We start from the raw sequence: 20016 nt of genomic DNA on the forward strand, positions 1-20016 counted from the left end.
CGTCTGCAAGACGTCTCGGTTGTTGACAATAAATGTCAGCAGTAATGGTTGCACATCGTATTACATCACACGGTTACTGTTCCACCATAAGATTTTTGTACGGGTAGTTGCTGCTTTGTTTGCGCTCAATCATTCCTTTATTTTCCTTATGTTAGCATAAGGACACGATTTCTCGTCACCAACAACGACACAAGATTTGAATGCTAGACGTTTCTCATGAGCCAATTGATGACGAGCAAGCAGAATGTATTTGTGATCTTGGTTTAGAGCATGGGGTACGCATACACCTGATTTGTGAACCATCCCCATCGCATGCAAATATCGCACGATCGTGGAATGATCACAGTTCGTCACATTTGCCAGCCCTCGAGTACACTGATTGGTATCATTGTGGATCAACCTGTTTAAACGATCTTCATCAAATCCCGAAGAACTTCCAGAAAGTGGAGAGTCACTGATGTCAAAACGATCCCCTTTAAAACGAGAAAAACTTTTTCTTGTCGTGATCCGCCTAATGGCATTGTCCCCCTATACGGCGTAAACGTTTCTGGCTACTTCCACTGCTGTCACCCCTCTATTGAACACAAACATGGAATATGTCGGAAATGTTCTGCTTCTCCATTCCATTTTCTAGCGTCCACAGCTTCACCCACTATTTTCAAATGACAAAATGACAAGATGTAAACTCCAATAGCAACAGTGAGTTACAAATAAAAAATGGCAATCGATAAATAAACCCATAGCAACCGGGAGATCAACATGCAAAACCAAAACGTTACGAACTTATTCTCCAACTTAATAATTCGATGCAACAATACGGAGAATATGGTTTGTCTACATGTAGTGAGAGACCTCCCCACTAGTGAACTACGTCACGTCGCGTATTACGAATTCTCTGATACGTGTCATTTTTCTGTATGTCTTATAGTTTTCACACATCTTGTTCTGAAACCCTGAAAGTACTTACAAGTAACACAACAGTAATGATAATCTAAGGACCACGTCGCTCAGTGTTAGTTATTACTTTGAGACAAATGGAATATTAGCAGACAATTTGTTAGTACATTTCACAATCAAGTGGTACGTGATCAATGAATGCAATCCAGTCAATCGCTACTTTCACGCTGTGTGTGTGAGGCAACACGTTCAGGTGGTGCGTGTTGCTTGCAGCAAGTCTGGGTTGGACCACACGTTTAATAGCAATGACCGTGAAGTGGCACGAATAGTTTTTGCTGGGGCTGTAGGTGCACGATCAGGCTGTAGTTCATCCGACACTAGCCATTCAAGTCCAGAAATACTACGAGAGTTAGTCAGATGAAAACCTTAAATTTTTAAAAAAATATTATTTATTGTGCAGAAGTGGTACAAAGCTGTGTCGCTTTTCAACTTAATCTCTCCCATGCTCAATGCAAGTCCTCCAGCGCTTACAAAGTGCATAAATTCCTTTAGAAAAAAATTATTTTGGTAGTCCGCGCAACCACTCATGCACCGTGTGGCGTACCTCTTCTTCAGAACGGAACTTCCTTCCTCCCATTGCGTCTTTGAGTGGTCCAAACATATGGAAATCACTTGGGGCAAGTTCTGGTGAGTGTGGTGGATGAGGAAGACACTCAAAATGCAGGTCTGTGATTGTTGCAACTGTTGTACGGGCAGTGCGGGGCCTTGCATTGTCATGTTGCAAAAGGACACCGGCTGACAGCAATCCATGTCGCTTTGATTTGATTGCACGCCGCAGATGATTTTTTAGGAGATCTGTGTATGATGCACTGGTGACAGTGGTCCCTCTAGGCATGTAATGCCCCAAAATGACGCCTTTTTCGTCCCAAAAGAGAGCCAGCATAGCCTTCCCTGTTGATGGTTCTGTTCGAAACTTCTTTGCTTTTGGTGATGAATGGCGCCATTCCTTGCTCGCTCTCTTCGTTTCCGGTTGGTGGAAGTGAACCCAGGTTTCGTCCCCAGTAACGATTCTTGCAAGGAAGCCATCACCTTCTCGTTCAAAGCGCCGAAGAAGTTCTTCACAAGCAATAACACGTCGTTCTCTCATTTCAGGAGTCAGCTGCCGTGGCACCCATCTTGCAGACACTTTGTGAAACTGGAGCACATCATGCACAATGTGGTTCAAATGGTTCAAATGGCTCTGAGCACTATGGGACTTAACAGCTGAGGTCATCAGTCGCCTAGAACTTAGAACTACTTAAACCTAACTAACCTAAGGACATCACACACATCCATGCCCGAGGCGGGATTCGAACCTGCGATCGTAGCGGTCGCGCGGTTCCAGACTGAAGCGCCTAGAACCGCTCGGCCACCTCGGCCGGCTGCACAATGTGGTGTGCTGACCCATGACTAATCTGTAAACATGCCGCAATGTCATTCAGTGTCACTCAGCGATTTTCCTTCACTATGGCTTCAACTGCTGCAATGTTCTGTGGAGTCACAACTCGTTGTGCCTGACCTGGACGGGGAGCATCTTCCACCGAAGTCACACCATTTGCGAACTTCCTACTCCATTCGTAGACTTGCTGGAATCTTCATTCGTCGATGAATTTCGATAGGTTTTACACCTTCACTACACAAAAACCACCGAGCGAGGTGGCGCAGTGGTTGGACACTGGACTCGCATTCGGGAGGACGACGGTTCAATCCCGCGTCCGGCCATCCTGATTTAGGTTTTCCGTGATTTCCCTAAATCGATCCAGGCAAATGCCGGGATGGTTCCTCTGAAAGGGCACGGCCGACTTCCTTCCCCATCCTTCCCTAATCCGATGAGACCGATGACCACGGTGTCTGGTCTCCTTCCCCAAACAACCAACCAACCACAAAAACCGAATAACAAAATGTTCAAATGTGTGTGAAATCTTATGGGACTTCACTGCTAAGGTCATCAGTCCCTAAGCTTACACACTACTTAACCTAAATTATCCTAAGGACAAATACACACACCCATGCCCGAGGGAGGACTCGAACCTTCTCCGGGACCAGCCGCACAGTACGTGACTGCAGCGCCTAGACCGCTAGGCTAATCCCGCGCGGGAAACCGAATAACAGAACGCTGTTTTTCCCTGGGGCAAGTGGCAAGTGGGGCGGCCACATTTATATTGATACTGCATCTGCACTACGCTGCCACCTACCGGCCATTCTGCACGTTGTTTGTAGCACGCTTACCAACTTACAGGATAACGGCTCGAAATTTCGATTTGTTATTACAAATTTAAGGTTTTCATTTGACTCACCCTCGTACTTGTTTCCCTTTGATTAAGGATGCAATGGCTGTTGCCACGCAGATAGGAACATTACTACGCTATTACAAAAAATGACCGATTCGAAACTATTTCCCACATTGTGGGAAGCATGCTATTGTGCAGAAGCTGATTTACTTCGACATCATCCAAACTTAATGGTTTGAGCTCAAACCAGGGAAAACAGATATGACCATTTCGCAACCATCACCAAATTGCACAAACGTAACAGTGCTCTCAGGTACAAAACATTCGTCGGGAGTTCGTCAAGTCCACATCGGACAGTCTGAGTGGCACATCTTATAACGTGACTAGCTACTCCATGGAACAATCTTTATCCCTTGCCCCATGTAGCAATGACGGCGCTGATTGCAGATTGTAAGCGGCATGGCGCACCCTTTGGTCAGTGGCTCTTGCGAATTGGAAATTTGTGGTAAGTTCCTATGGGACCAAACTGCTGAGGTCATCGATCCCTAGGCTCACACAACTAAATCTAACTTAAGTTAACTTACGCCAAGGACAACATACGCACCCATGCCCGACGGAGTATCTTTTACGTCGCAGCCCTATCACGGTTCGACGAATTTTTTATGTCGCCAATCTCTGTAAGTGAGGTACAACGTCCCGAAGTAGCTGACAAGGCTGTTTGATGACTCGTTCATAAAGTATGAGGTACACTTCGGTGGTAACCGTCAGTTCGTTCATTAGGTATTCGGAGATATATTGGGTGAAATACTCCGTTCTGAAACAAATGAAGCTGCTGATTCCATTGACTGCTGTTGGCCTAGGCGTCGTATTCCCTACTGGAGACTGCTGGAGTGTGCGGAGATTTTACGTTTCACAGTGTTTTTGGGTCTTATTCAGATCCCAAAACCAACAGTGAGATCATCCTATTTCTTTCTTGCTCTTTTTGATGACCACATTGAGCTGTAGGGTGATGGTCAACACACAGTAGTAGTAACTGAGATAATCGAAGTTCAAAGAGCCGGCCGCTGTGGCCGAGCGGTTCTAGGCGCTTCAGTGTGGAACCGCGCTGTTACTACGGTCCCACGTACGAATCCTGCCTCAGGCATGGATGTGTGTCAAGTCCTTAGGTTAGTCAGGTTTAAGTAGTTCTAAGTCTAGGGGACTAATGACGTCAGATGTTAAGTCCCATAGTGCTTAGAGCCATTTGAAGCATTTGACTTCAAAGATCTACGAGTGTGTGCTCAAAATAACGCCTCCGAATTTTCTGTGTGAAAACTCTTAAACATTGTTTAAATAAAATAAACGTTAGTAACATTCTACATTTTTATTCTTCATGTCTAAATATTTTCAGCCCTCAGCCGCTACAAGGCTCCGAATTGTAGCATATCACCTGGCGGTGTGTAACGTAACTATGTCGGTGCTTGGGGAACAGCGTGCTGTAATCGAGTTTCGAATTCGAAGAGTTTTCCACACACGGAGCATCCTATGCTTCAGCAAGACAGTGCACAGCACACAAGAGCGTTGCATCTGCAACAATCGGACGCGTTGGTTTCACTGTCACCGATCGTCCCCCATACAGTCCCGACTCGGTCCCATTCGATTTTAATCTATTTTCAAAACTTAAGGTGTGGTTGTGGCTCCGTCAACAAAGTCAGACATCTACAATGACGGTATCAACATACTGGTCTCCAGCTGGGAGAAATGTGTCGTCGCCCAGGTGACTCTGTTCCGAAATAAATATTTAGACATGAAGAATATAGATGTAGAATGTTAATGCCGTTTGTTTTATTTAAAAAGCTTTAAGAGTTTTCTCATAAAAAATTCGCAGGCATTAGTTTTCGGCACGCTCTCGTACCAAAACAGAAGAGTTTACTTAAGATAAGGAGACTGTTGTGCCGTTCTCAGGAAACGCTATCATCGCCTCTGCAATTCTACTAAGATTTAAAACAAACTCATCGAATATCTACAGTATCTAGTTGGTCTTCATTAGTTTTTCTCAGCGGGCGCAGTATCATCAAGTCTAAGCACTGTTGGTCTATTGTCAGTAGTATCCATCTTTCACAGCCATATAGCGTAATATTCGAGATGAGTGTTTTAGCTATTTACTTCTTTAGACACAGAGTGATTATATTTACTGTTAGTTGCCTTCTTTCTTTAAAAACCATTTTACTGTTGAAAATATTTTCGTAATCAGTATGCGCTGTATTTCTCTTCCGTGATTGTAGTGCATTAGTAACAGAACTTCTCTACAAGTTGTCACTTCCTTCAGTATGGATAATAAGTATTTCATTGCCTATCATTTACTGGGAATCAAAGTTTTGGTTTTGATAGTACTAGTATTAAGTTAGGATCTTTTAAAAATTGTTATAAATGTTAACATACCTAGTACATACTTTTCACTGTCAGTTCCTGGGATAATACCATATGACAATTAGACACACTGCATGAAAATGCACTTTCCTTAACGACACACGTTTTTCCTTTGTACATCATCATCATCATCATCAGTGTTCTGCCAAAAGGCAGGTTTTCACATGGTAGTTCTCCAGGCTTTCCGGTCTTCTGCCATCCTCTTCAGGTCTGCATAATTTCCTCTTCCCTTATGTCGTCTATAATCTTGTATCTCCTTCTTCTTCTCAGTCTTCTCCCACAAACCAATCCTTCCAAAGCATCTGCTAGCAAGCACTCCTTTCTCGATAAACGTCCCAACCTGTTCTTATTCCTTTCTCTTACAACCTTCAGCAGACATCTTGTCTCACCAGCCCTTTCCAATACTCTTTCATTACTCACTCTTTCCATCCAGTTTATTCTCTCCATTCTCCTCCACATGCACATTTCAAATGCTTCTAATCTTTCTTCATCCTCTCGTCTCAGCGTCCATGTTTCTGCCCCATATAGTGCCACACTCCAGACAAAGCATCTGCCAAACCTTTTCCTTAGTCCTTTATCTAATTTGCCACATAAAAGTCTCCTCTTTCTGTTGAATGCCTCCTTCGCTATGGTAATTCGAGTTTTCACCTCCTGGTGACATCTCAAGTCTTCAGTTATGTGCTTCCAAGATATTTAAATGTACTTACTTGGCTAATGGTAGATTGTCCTATTTTAATATTGGACAGTCTGCGTCTTTTACTGATGACCATACTCTTTGTTTTTGCTGTGTTTATTTGCATCCCACATTCCACACAAGCTTCATTCAGATCTTTCAGCATGTTATTCACTGTTCAAATGGCTCAAATGGCTCTGAGCACTATGCGACTTAACTTCTGAGGTCATCGGTCGCCTAGAACATAGAACTAATTAAACCTAACTAATCTAAGAACATCACATACATCCATGCCCGAGGCAGGATTCGAACCTGCGACCGTAGCGTTATTCACTGTCCGCTCACTTTCTTCCACTAACAGCATGTCATCAGCAAATCTTATACATTCTATTCTATTTCCACCAATACATATTTCTCTTTTCCCATCTAAGCTTTTCGCAATAATCTCTTCAAGGTATACGGTAACCAACAGCGGGGAAAGGCAATAACCTTGTCTAACACCTCGTCCAATGCTGCTTCCTTCTGACATTTTATTTCCAATCCTTATCCTTACTTTCTGGTGTAAATATTCTGTATCAGTCGTCTCTCTTTCCAATCTACTCCTTTCCTCTTCAAACTATCCATCACCTGTTTCCACTGAACTCTGTCAAAAGCCTTTTCTAAATCTATAAAAACAGCAAAGATTCCTCTACCTTTTTTCCATATATCTATCCCCTATAGTTCTTAACAGGCCAATAGTATCTCTTGTTCCTTTTCCTCTTCTAAATCCGAACTGCTCCTCTGCAAACCCGCTATCCAGCTTGCCATATAGCCTTCTATTCAACACTCTCAGCAAGACTTTAGCTGCATGAGAAATTAGACTGATGGTCCGGTGCTCTCCACATTTTTTAGTGTTTCTCTTTTTCTCTATTGGTATCATAAATGTTACAAGGAATTCCTCAGGCCATTCCCCTTTGTCATATATCTCGTTACAGAGGTAGACTATTTATTTTCTTGCCTTGTTTCCCAGACTCTTCAACAGTTCTGCTGGTAAATTACCAATTCCACATGCCTTCCCATTCTTCATCTCCTTCAGCGCATTTTCTACTTCTGCTTCCAAGATGGTAAACCCCTTTCCATCTTCCGGCACATATTGCTCCTCTTCAACCTTAATTTCGCTTTGCATTTCATCCCCCTTATACAGACATTAAATATATTCTTGCCATCTGTTCAAAACCCCTGTGCCTTACTTTTAGACCAATAGATGACGAAAATCTAGAAAAATACGCTCTTCATCAAATAACTAAAATTAGCCAAAAAGTTCAGTGGAATACTAATAACCTTAAGACGGTTCTAAAATGCTGACTGCTGTTCATTATGTTTAGAACCACAGATGAGCAGACGTTAATTGAAGTACTCCTCGTTAAGCAAAAGTAAACTCTTCAGAAGAATTTTCATTCTGCGTTAAAATGTTTTCGTCGTATCTAGATTTTTTGGAGGCACAAATATTAGTGTTCAGACATTCTTTTGTAATATAATACTACAACTGAAGACAGTAAATAGAAAATTGAGAGGCTACATCCTATTTTTGAATTTTCATTTGCATAGGACACACGAGACATACATATCCTGCAAGGATAAATAATATAGATATGAGTACTACCAGTGTTGAAATTACAGTTTATTAACATTCTGTAAATCAAAACAACCCACCTTCAACAATATTACTTTTCCATTACTACATTACCGAAGAAATATATTATGCGAAACTAAAATCACGCTCTTCACACATGAAATCTCAAAGGCTTCATCTGATGGTGACCATGTAGCTTCAGAAAATTTTCCTGTTCTATACCTCATCAACACCTGTTACGGAAAGTGCAAAAAATTGGAAATTTGTGGTAAGTACTATAGGACCAAACTGCTCAGGTCATCGGTCCCTAGGCTTACACACTACTTAAGCTAACTTAAACTAAGGACAACACACACACACACACACACACACACACACACACACACACACACACACACACACATGCTCAAGGGAGGAATCGAACCTCCGACGGGGCGAACTGCGCGAACCGTGGCAAGGCGCCCAAGACCGCACGGCTACCCCGCACGACGCGGAAAGTGCACTCATACAGAGTATTTAGCCGTATTTTTAGATGAGCTAAGAGTTTTTTGACAGACGCGAGGCTACATGGTGAAAATTTTGCGTGTGCATCACGGACACTATATACGAATGAACCGCCAGATAATGTCAGCTTTAGTCAGCGAATTCATACAGATTATGGAGGTGCCCAAAGGAAACGACAGAAGTGTAGAACCAGATCTTGACAACATTTCAAACTAGAGTGTTAGCTAGCAACCGTACAAAAATGTCAAACTGTGTACTTTATCCAACTTAAAAATTCAGTTGCTTATGTTTACAAGATGAACTAAACGCTTTGGGTATCTGTCGTACAAACACAGAGAGAATCAATGGGCGATTATATGAAACGGAATGCTCACATATGGGTTGAGCTGTGGGGAAAGCACATGGAAGGCTCGATTCGTTGGTAGGATGTTGTAAAACAACACTTCGTTGCATAAAGTATTTTTGTGAATTATACCCATATACGTGCATTCGTACTGTGTTCGGTTAGCAGCTAATAGTGAATGCATGGAAGGGAGGTTAGAGCAGTTGTGACAGATTTGTGTACACACAGACGTTGTCACAGAATTACTGAGCTATCTGAATTGACAGAGGCATATATGGCTACCGATAATGTAGCTGAAATTCGTGAAGCGTTTTTAATAATGAATCTAGAATATTCAAATTCTTTCCCTCCGGAGGCGTGGTGAAGATAAGATGGAATGAAACTAATTGCAGGCCGCACTGAGATGTGTATGGAGACGCTATTTCCAAGCTCCATCAATGAATCATACTTGAACAACGTACGTTACACACCGCTGTGCGCTTCACTATGAATTATTTAGTATAGTTGAGTAAGAAGAATTGCGTACGAAATTCAGAATTTGGTTTGACATGATGCAAATCCCCCCATGAACCATGAACGTTGCCGAGGTGGATTCATTTGCATGCCTCAAAGATACAGATGGAGTCCACAACGGAGTGGAATCTGTGGAGAGGCATTGGCAACAGTCACGATGATTGATATGACCTCGTAACATTAGCCAACATGTCCTTGCTGTGCTGTTACTGCGAACAGCTGTTAGCAAAGGGAAACTACCGACACAATTTTTTTCCGGAGAGAATGCATCTCTACTGGATGGCTTAACGATGATGGTACCGTCTTTGATAAAATATTCCATTCGCATCTCCGCGCAGGGTATTCTCAGAAGGACGTTATCATCAGAAAAAACAAAATTGGCGTTTTATGAGTCGAAGTGTGGACTGTTAGTCGGGTAGTAAGCTAGAAAATTAAAAAAATAAATAGGTGCATTGAAGCTGGATATAGTGGGCATTGGTGAATTGCAGTGGAAGGAAGAACAGTATTTCTGGTCTGGTCACTAGAGGGTTATCAACACAGAATCATACAGGGTTAATGCAGGAGTAAGCCTAATAATGAACGAAAAATAGAAATGCGGTGAATCTATTATGAATAGCATAGTGAACATGTTAATAGCAGCCGGCCGCGGTGGGCGTGCGGTTCTAGGCGCTGCAGTCCGGAACCGCGGGACTGCTACGGTCGCAGGTTCGAATCCTGCCTTGGGCATGGATGTGTGTGATGTCATTAGGTTAGTTAGGTTTAAGTAGTTCTAAGTTCTAGGGGACTGATGACCTAATATGTTAAGTCCCATAGTGCTCAGAGCCATTTGAGCCATTTGTTAATAGCAGCCAAGACAGACACGAAGCCGACACCCACTACAGTAGTACAAGTTTACATGCCAACTAGCAGTGAAGAAGACACTGAAATTTATGATGAAGTAAAGGAAATTATTCAGATGATTAAGAGAGACAAAACTTTTATTGTAATGGTTGAGAATAATTCGGTAGAAGAAAAGTAGTAAGAGAACATGAACAGGGGGAAACGAATGAAAGAGAAAGCCAACAGGAACAATCTTCATTGAGCAGAACTTAATCATCGCTAGCACTGGGTTTATAAATCATGAAAGAAAGCTGCATACGTCGAAAAGATCTAAAAGACCTGGTGACGTTAGAAGGCTTCAGATTCATTATGTAATGTTATGACAGAGACTGCGATATCAGAAAAACAATTACAGGGGCAGATGTAGACTGTGAAAATAGTTTATTCGTTGTAAACTGCAGATAAAAGCTAAAAATATTTGAAAAATGTAGGAAATTAAAGAGATGGGATTTAGATAAATTGTAACAAACAGAGGTTGTTGAGAGTTTCAGAGGGGCATTAGCCAACGTTAGACTGAAACGGGGGAATTGAATGCAAGTGAAGACACTAAGGGAAAGATAGATTCCACCTACAGGAAGATTAAAGAGACCTTGGAGGAAAGAGAAGCATCTGTGTGAATATCAAGAGTTAAGTTGGCAAGCCGGTTCTAAGCAAGAAGATAACTCTGAAAGGTGACAGGAATACACAGAGGATATATATAAGGGAAACAAACAGAGGTAGAACCTTATAGAACGAGGAGAGGAAGCAGGTAAAGATGACATGGAGATATGACCGTGCGAGAATAATTTGACTGTAAGACCTAAGTGGGAAAAATGCCGCTGGAATAGATCACATTCCCTCAGAGTCACCGATATTTTCGGAGAGCCAACCATGACAAAATTTTTCCACCTGCCATGCAAGATACAGTCTGTAACGGGTATAAATGTAGGTATTTCTATTGGGGACTGAAAACGGTGTGCTGAACAACTTTACTTCAGTATTTGCGTCATTTGCACGCAAATAATTATAGCTTTAAAAACCATAGTTTTTAGGTTAGTTTCTTTTCTCGTCATTGGCAATCTACATTTCATATCCTCTCTACCTGGGCCATCGCCAATTATTTTGCTGCTCAAATAACAAAACTCGTCAACTACTATCAGTGTCTCGTCTCCTAATGTAATTTCCTTGGCATGATCTGATTTAATTCTCACAATATTTGAAAGAAATTGAGAATGTTTTTGGCTGACACGAGAAGAAAGGCGGCTGGAATTAATGAGTTGTTCAATAATGGACGCATTAGTTCTCCTTTGGGTTCATCGTACTCTTAGCATCCTGCGCCGTCCGCAGCTCGTGGTCGTGCGGTAGCGTTCTCGCTTCCCGCGCCCGGGTTCCCGGGTTCGATTCCCGGCGGGGTCAGGGATTTTCTCTGCCTCGTGATGACTGGGTGTTGTGTGATGTCCTTAGGTTAGTTAGGTGTAAGTAGTTCTAAGTCTAGGGGACTGATGACCATAGATGTTAAGTCCCATAGTGCTCAGAGCCATTTGAGCCATCCTGAGCCAGCACCAAAGCTCAAATGCATCAATACGCTGCTTGTCTCTGGCTTAAGGGTCCACGTTTCGCAACTGTAAAAGAAGATGGAAAACACGAGTGCTTCAACAAACATGGTCTTTGTGTTATTCGTTATTGCTCTGCACTGCCAGAAACTGGCGAGCTTCTTCATAGCTACTCACTCTAGCGTGATCCGTCTTGTTATCTCATCTTCACAATTTACCGTGCGCAGGTATTTGAAACAAGAAAGATGAAAGTATGCACAATTTCCAGTTCCTTTAATCGACCTATGAGTTGGGCGTGTGCTCCTCGATCAATTATCGTGAGTTTGGACAGACTGGAATTTATTCTAATTCGTATGATATGCTAATATCCATTACTTTTCTTAGTAGCTCAACAAGTTCAGCTTCACCGCTGACTAAAAGCACGAGGTCATCAGAAAATCGGAGGTTGTTAGAAGTTCTCCTACCAACTGAGGTGCCTTTAGTCCAACCATTAAGAGCGTCCTCAATGAAATTGCCAGCATAGATGTATAGTTTGAGGATAGGACACAGTTCTGCGAGACACCATATGATACGCTGAAGAAATCAGACATGCTAGCACTTGTTTTCGCAGCTGCGGGATGATCATTGTACAGACTTTTGTTTATTGCTATCAAGTGCAAGCACCTGTTACAACGTTTCCCATCCAACACAGTCAAAGGCTTTCCTATAGTCAAGGAAGCACATGAGAACAGGGACATAGAGCTCTCGCGATTTCTTAATTATTTATCGTATGTTGAGGATTTTTCCACGAGTTGATAATACGCCTTCAAAAATGAAACGTTAAATTTATAGACGAAGAAACATCTTTTGACGATATGCGAATAGTAGCGCTGTCCGCACATTCTGTTTTATCGTCACAAAACACTGCGCTATCTAAATAGTAGGGGATAGTCTAACACTGTGTTCTATAATTTTTTATGCTGATGATAAATGTAAGTATCAGTTCCAAACGCGAGCATCGCCTGCAGGGGACCGAGTGACCGTTGTCATTATTGTACGGACACATCGCTACTCGTCGTGTGTATCGATCTTGACACGACTTGGTGTGAGTTTGTGTTGACATTGGTGCTCAGCGATGCCCTAAACTTCCAACCTGGCGCCACCAGGGCAACCAATGTCTGAAGATATTCTACATCTACATCTACTACATCAATACTCCGCAAGCCACCTGACGGTGTGTGGCGGAGGGTACTTTGAGTACCTCTATTGGTTCTCCCTTCTATTCCAGTCTCGTATTGTTCGTGGAAAGAAAGATTGTCGGAATGCCTCTGTGTAGGCTCTAATCTCTCTGATTTTATCCTCATGGTCTCTTAGCGAGATATGCGTAGGAGGGAGCAATATACTGCTTGACTCCTCGGTGAAGGTACGTTCTCGAAACTTCAACAAAAGCCCGTACCGAGTTACTGAGCGTCTCTCCTGCAAAGTCTTCCACTGGAGTTTATCTATCATCTCCGTAACGCTTTCGCGATTACTAAATGATCCTGTAACGAAGCGCACTGCTCTCCATTGGATCTTCTCTATCTCTTCTATCAACCATATCTGGTACGGATCCCACACTGCTGAGCAATATTCAAGCAGTGGGAGAACAGGTGTACTGTAACCTACTTCCTTTGTTTTTGGATTGCATTTCTTTAGGATTCTTCCAATGAATCTCAGTCTGGCATCTGCTTTACCGACGATCAACTTTATATGATCATTCCATTTTAAATCACTCCTAATGCCTACTCCCAGATAATTTATGGAATTAACTGCTTCCAGTTGCTGACCTGCTATATTGTAGCTAAATGATAAGAGATCTTTCTTTCTATGTATTCGCAGCACATTACACTTGTCTACATTGAGATTCAATTGCAATTCCCTGCACCATGCGTCAATTCGTTGCAGATCCTCCTGCATTTCAGTACAATTTTCCATTGTTACAACCTCTCTATATACTACAGCATCATCCGCAAAAAGCCTCAGTGAACTTCCGATGTTATCCACATGGTCATTTATGTATATTGTGAATAGCAACGGTCCTACTACACTCCCCTGCGGCACACCTGAAATCACTCTTACTTCGGAAGACTTCTCTCCATTGAAAATGACATGTAGCGTTCTGTTATATAGGAACTCTTCAATCCAATCACACAATTGGTCTGCTAGTCCATATGCTCTTACTTTGTTCATTAAACGACTGTGGGGAACTGTATCGAACGCCTTGCGGAAGTCAAGAAACACGGCATCTACCTGTGAATTCGTGTCTATGGCCCTCTAAGTCTCGTGGACGAATAGCGCGAGCTGGGTTTCACACGACCGTCTTTTTCGAAACCTATGCTGAATCCTACAGAGTAGATTTCTAGCCTCTAGAAAAGTCATTATACTCGAACATAATACGTGTTCCAAGATTCTACAACTGATCGACGTTAGAGCTTAATCAGAGAAATTAGCTAAATAAATCAAATAAGGTAAGATGAATCCTGTGACCATGTATCTGTACACTAACCATCAGTATGGTGTGTATTGGATCGTTAGAAATGCTGTCAATTTTTGCTCTTTGTGTCTAGGAACAATTTCTACTCAGAGCATAGTGTGGTTACAGCAAAAATGCAAGTAAAAGCAAAATTTTTTGTTGTCTCTCTCCATGTATTTTCCATCAAAAGGAACTGTCTGGGACGTCTGCTCCATTCTGGAGCGCGAAACTAGCTATCTACAGGAGATTCCTTGTAGACCCTTATCTTGTCTTCAGAGACAAAAAGAAAAAAAGAATACATAGCATCAGTAAAGCGTCCCACCACGTCCTTGTTACACCACGAGCAGCAGCTGTGACAAAAGTCTCACTCGAAAAAACAGCTGGTTGGAGAATTTAATGGAAATCGAAACTCCCTAACAAAATTTTTGTCGTTTCTGTTAAGCGTCCGCATTCCGCCTGGCAGCAGGAATGAAGGCGTCATCTTCTAAGTGGGACTTACGTCCTCACAAACTGAGGCTAATTGAAGGGCAGGCCGAAGCGCGAAATGGGTCTAACGAGCATTAATTATGGCTTTCAGAGGCTCGTTCCGGATTGTTTGCACGCTCCGGAGTAAACAAAGACGTCGCTTTCCTGCTCTGCAAAACTGGCCACGCTCACAGCGATAAGCAGTCAGCAACACTGCTGTCAACATGTTTTGCAATCCGATTGCAAACAGGGGTCAGCAGCGGTCGGACGGCATTCTGCAGCGGTCACATGTCTCCGAAGTCACGCTTATATGCCACGCTCTAGTGTCTCGCACCTTCTTCTTACGTTAAAGCCCCCTGGGACACCAGGAAATTCTGTATAGGTTGCGGGAAACAGACAGGCTAGTCACTTACAGTATTGTCCAACGAAAGTTGTGTTAAGACAGATAAACCAAGGAATTTTATTTTTTGCCGGCCGTTGTGACCGAGCGGTTCTAGGCGCTTCAGTCTGGAACCGCGCGACCGCTACGGTCGCAGGTTCGAATCCTGCCTCGGGCATGGATGTGTGTGATGTCCTTAGGTTAGTTAGGTTTAAGTAGTTCTAAGTTCTAGGGGACCGATGACCATAGATGTTAAGTCCCATAGTGCTCAGAGCCATTTTTGAATTTTTTTTTATAATCGTTCGGAAAAAGATCTCATGACAAAGGGAAAGAATGGGTCCATGGAATGTTATTGATAGTAACGATTATTCGAGAGCGAAAAGTACTCGTACTCTGCTATGGAGTAGTGTGACAAGCCTGATATGAAGCTAACAGTTCAGTCACCATTGACGGTTCGGCACTCTGACCAAGCCACGTGTGTTTTACAGGCGTATCTTAACACGTGCTCGCACGTTGTGTGAAACACTTCATGCTTAATTATTTTCAGTTAAAGTAACATTATACAAATACGTAAACCAGGGAAAAGTAGACAGGATAAAGATTAGGAGGCTCAGAGTAGGACAACACATTGGCAACTGACTCACCCATACGTTGAGTTGCGCACTACCTGAACTATGGTTCGATAGTTGTGCGACAGAGGAACTGGGATCCGACAACTTCTCTTTATTCGTTTGGTGGTTGATTTTGCACATAATTAGAACCACACATCATTCAGCGTTAGTCCACAAAGTATTACATATCCTTTTAGAGTATAAATCGCATTTTATAAGTAGTAAACATTAGCTGATCGAGTAACTTCTGCACTTTTATGTAACCAAAGGAATTGCTTTTGATGCAAATACAGTTTACATGCACAGACATAAAAAATATAGATAATGATTGTTGTTATTTTATACTCAACAGAACGTTGTTCATCATGACCAAAGACAGGAATTTCCTGTTACCTGTTATTATTGACAAATGTAAAAGTTGGTTATGAATAACAGAGACATGTTTCATGTAACTTCGACGAAATATTGAAGCGATGTTGGATATATTTCTGTTTTGCGTTTCTTTTAATTTTACCTTTCTTTTTAGGAAATTTGCGTTTTCTAGCGTTATGTGACAAATCCGTACTATTTTGTTTTACTATACAATCCGTCTTTTTTACGGTACAAATCAACAGTTTTTGAATAAAACCTGGATTAAACATTGACAGTTTCAACTTTGCTATTAATATTATTTATTTTCAAGTAACAGGCAGGAGGACAACTATGTATAACAAAAATGTTTTATAGGTTATGTAGCTCTTTATATAGCCTCATTCAGTTTCTAGATGGTTCACTGCTTCCAGTTTCTAGGGGAATCTAGTGAGACACTGATCGCAAACGTAGGTAAAGCGTTCGATGTGATGTAACGCCTGATAGGTATGCAACACACTCAATGTACAGGTAACACGGGTATGACTTTAACTGACCAAAGCTGCAAGGAAAAGTACTGTAGTCTATGCTTACTTGTTGTAGCCTATGCTAGTTTACAATTCAACCCCTATGTCATAAAGTCTTACTTCCATCAACAGAACAGAGGGGACATGTTTTCGTTTTCAATTATTTTTTCAGGAAGACAGCAGATTTAACAGATATCTTCCACACGAAAAAAGAGGCAAATTAAGGTTTAACGTGCTGTCGACGACGATGTCATTAGCAATGGAACACACGCTCAGACCCTATGCTGGGAACTCTTCCTGGACCACTGAATGAACTTGACCACCTATAGTCATTTCAGAGATCTTACCAGTGACTTTTCCGTTCACTGTAGTGATACTGCTGTGTCGTTCAGCAAATAATCAACAGCCGTCTGAATGCGGTTAATTTATTTGTACTCTAGAAGTACACCCAATTGTGCCTTTTATCCCGGAAAATACCATGAAATAATATTCCTCAGGAGGTTCTGGCTTCAGCCAGGTCTGTCCCAGTATTAGTAACACTTGTGTCCGGCCTGGCGGTCTAGCGGTAAAGCACGTGCCTCTAAACCGAGAGGTCGCAGTGTCGAATCCCAACAAGGCCATGAAAATTTTCAGTCTACCTTTAACCTAGCCTTCACCACTGGAAGATGTGAAGAGTCGCCAGGAACGAGGAACGACACGTGTTTCGGATTCTACATTGAACGAAGGATTCTCTTTCGCCGGTTGGATAACAGGGGTGTGTCAGGGACACCCAAGTCGTCGAAGTGGCCTCAGTTGCAAAACTTACGCGTTCGTTAAACCACACGCAAGTATTGTTAGTAACACTTGAAAACTCGGTGAAGATTGAAAATGCATCATGCAAGGTAACTTTTTACGAGACGAGGCAACGTTCTGAGTTCATCACCTGTCGGCGAGCACTGCGGATGGAGTCAAAATCCGTTGAGGAACAGCGGGGCGAGGAGGCACTCACGTCGCGGCGGCCAGGAAGTTCGTCCGCTGTGGAAGGTTGCCCGATGTCAACTGCCTTAGCTTCGTTCTGCGGCCGTTTGCAATGACCTTCTGTAGTTCGCTCCGCAGACGGCAGGGTGGCCAGCGGAAATGATACACCATTACCTCAACCTACCAATGTCAACAGCTAGTAAAGATATGTGACATACGACCTAATGAAAACAACAACATGACCCTCCAAGCCACTTTATTATCTCCACCATGATTCACAGCTGAACTGTACTCTTCCGGGAAGCGGCAAAGAAGTTCGGACTTTGTGTAGTTTCGTTATTTCATTGCTCCGCAGTTTTGTTCTGAATAAGTACCCAAAATGCTCAAGTAACAAACAACCAAACATACTAACTTAGTACTTGGTGATATTACAGTGGCATGTATGTGACTGACCAGCTTGTCTACTGTCAATGGCTGATCGTGATAAATGCCGGCCGCTGCGGCCGACCGGCTCTAGGCGCTGCAGTCCGGAACCGAGCTGCTGCTACGGTCGCAGGTTCGAATGCTGCCTCGGGCATGGATGTGTGTGATGTCCTTAGGTTAGTTAGCTTTAAGTAGTTCTAAGTCTAGGGGACTGATGACCTCAGAAGTTAAATCGCATAGTGCTTGGAGCCATGCGATTCATCATGATAAATCAATGTGTTTAGACAGTGCAGTGCATACCTTCACAACAAAGCGAAAGCTATCACCATTCATTGTCAATTTCAGTAGTTTAGCGATTTTTACCTGTTGTTGTTGACCAGAGAGTGGCAGCTCTCCACGCTACTCTGTCCAGTGTAAGCCTCTTCATCTCTGTACAGTTGTATTGTATTGTATTGTATGGAACTGGGGACCTAGAAACGATGGAGAGGCTTCGTCCCCGCTGTAGCCCTCAGTGGTTCACAACCCCACAACAGGCCACAGCAGTCCACTCACCCCACCGCCACCCCACACCGAACCCAGGGTTACTGTGCGGTTCGACCCCCAGTGGAACCCCCGGGAACGTCTCACACCAGACGAGTGTAACCCCAGTGTTTGCGTGGCAGAGTAATTATGGTGTACGCCTACGTGGAGAGAGTGTTTGCGCAGCAATCGCCGACTGAGGCGGAATAAGGGAAACCAGCCTCTGAACAGTTACTGCAACCTATATCCGTCTGAACCTTCTTATTCCATTCAAACCCCTGGTCTCTCCATACAATTGTTACTCCCCACTCTTCTCCCCATTATCAATCAGACGATATCTTGATGCCTCGCGATGTGTGCAATCAACGGGTCCCTTCTTTCAGTCAGGTACTATCATTGATTTCTTTTTCCCCCAATTCCATTCAGTACCTCAAAATGGTTCAAATGGCTCTAAGCACTATGAGACTTAACATCTGAGGTCATCAGCCCCTTTGACTTACAACTACTTAAACCTAACTAACCTAAGGACATCACAAACATCCATGTCCGAGGCAGGATTCGAACTTGCGACCGCAGCAGCAACGCGGTTCCGGACTGGAGCGCCTAGAACCGCTCGGCCACAGAGGCCGGCAGTCAGTACCTCTTAATTAGTTATCTGGTCTGTCCATCTTATCTTCATTATTCTTATTTAGGACCATATTTCAAAAGCATCTATTCTCTTCTTGTCTGTAGCGCTTATCGTCCACGTTTTACTTCTGTACAAGGCTACACTCCAGACAAATACCTTCAGAAATGACTTCCTAACACTTCAATTTACGAGGGGCTTTCAGCAAGCAATGCAACCCTTTTTTTTTTCAGAAAGCAAGTTGATTTTATTCGGGATTCCAATACATCATATTATTCCTCACTTTTTTCGGTACAAAACTCTATTTTTCAACATAATCTCCGTTAAATGCGACTGCCTTTATGGCTGTATGCCTGCTCGGTATCATTCCACTGGTCGACGTCGCAGCCAACGTCTTCGCCGGCCAGAGTGGCCGAGCGGTTCTAGGCGCTACAGTCTGGAGCCGCGCGACCGCTACGGTCGCAGATACGAATCCTGCCTCGGGCATGGATATGTGTGATGTCCTTAGGTTAGTTAGGTTTAAGTAGTTCTAAGTTCTAGAGGACTGATGACCTGCCGGCCGGTGTGGCCGTGCGGTTCTAGGCGCTTCAGTCTGGAACCGCGTGACTGCTACGGTCGCAGGTTCGAATCCTGCCTCGGGCATGGATGTGTGTGATGTCCTTAGGTTAGTTGGGTTTAAGTAGTTCTAAGTCTAGGCGACTGATGACCTCAGAAGTTAAGTCGCATAGTTCTCAGAGCCATTTGAAACATTTTTTGAACCAACATCTTCCTGCATCAATAACCTCCCCATCATCCACCTACTGCTGCCGGCGAAGTGCAACGTTCATTGAGCCAAACAGATGGAAGTCGGAAGGTGCGAGATCCGGGCTGTAGGGTTGATGAGGAAGAACAGTAAAATCAAGTTTTGCGAGCTCCTATCGGGTGTGGAGACTATTGTGAGGCCTTGTGTTGTCGTGGAGAAACATTTACATTTACATTTATACTCCGCAAGCCACCCAACGTTGTGTGGCGGAGGGCACTTTACGTGCTACTGTCATTA

The 20016-nt window shown here is 43.1% G+C and overlaps 1 protein-coding gene across 2 annotated transcripts in view; it reads right to left on the reverse strand.

The window, feature by feature from the left end:
* The window catches only part of LOC126469824 (uncharacterized), a 360459-nt gene that overhangs the window by 152499 nt on the left and 187944 nt on the right, over positions 1 to 20016 (reverse strand). Inside the window, exon 1 of one of the 2 annotated variants that reach the window (XM_050097111.1) lies at positions 17376 to 17550. The exons of the other annotated variant lie outside the window; for it this stretch is intronic. The gene's annotated coding sequence lies outside the window, so the exon portion shown is untranslated. Of the gene's footprint in view, positions 1 to 17375; positions 17551 to 20016 lie in introns of those variants that run through there. 2 annotated transcript variants of the gene reach the window in all.

This window comes from Schistocerca serialis, chromosome 3 (assembly GCF_023864345.2).
Source record: "Schistocerca serialis cubense isolate TAMUIC-IGC-003099 chromosome 3, iqSchSeri2.2, whole genome shotgun sequence".
NCBI lineage: Eukaryota > Metazoa > Arthropoda > Insecta > Orthoptera > Acrididae > Schistocerca > Schistocerca serialis.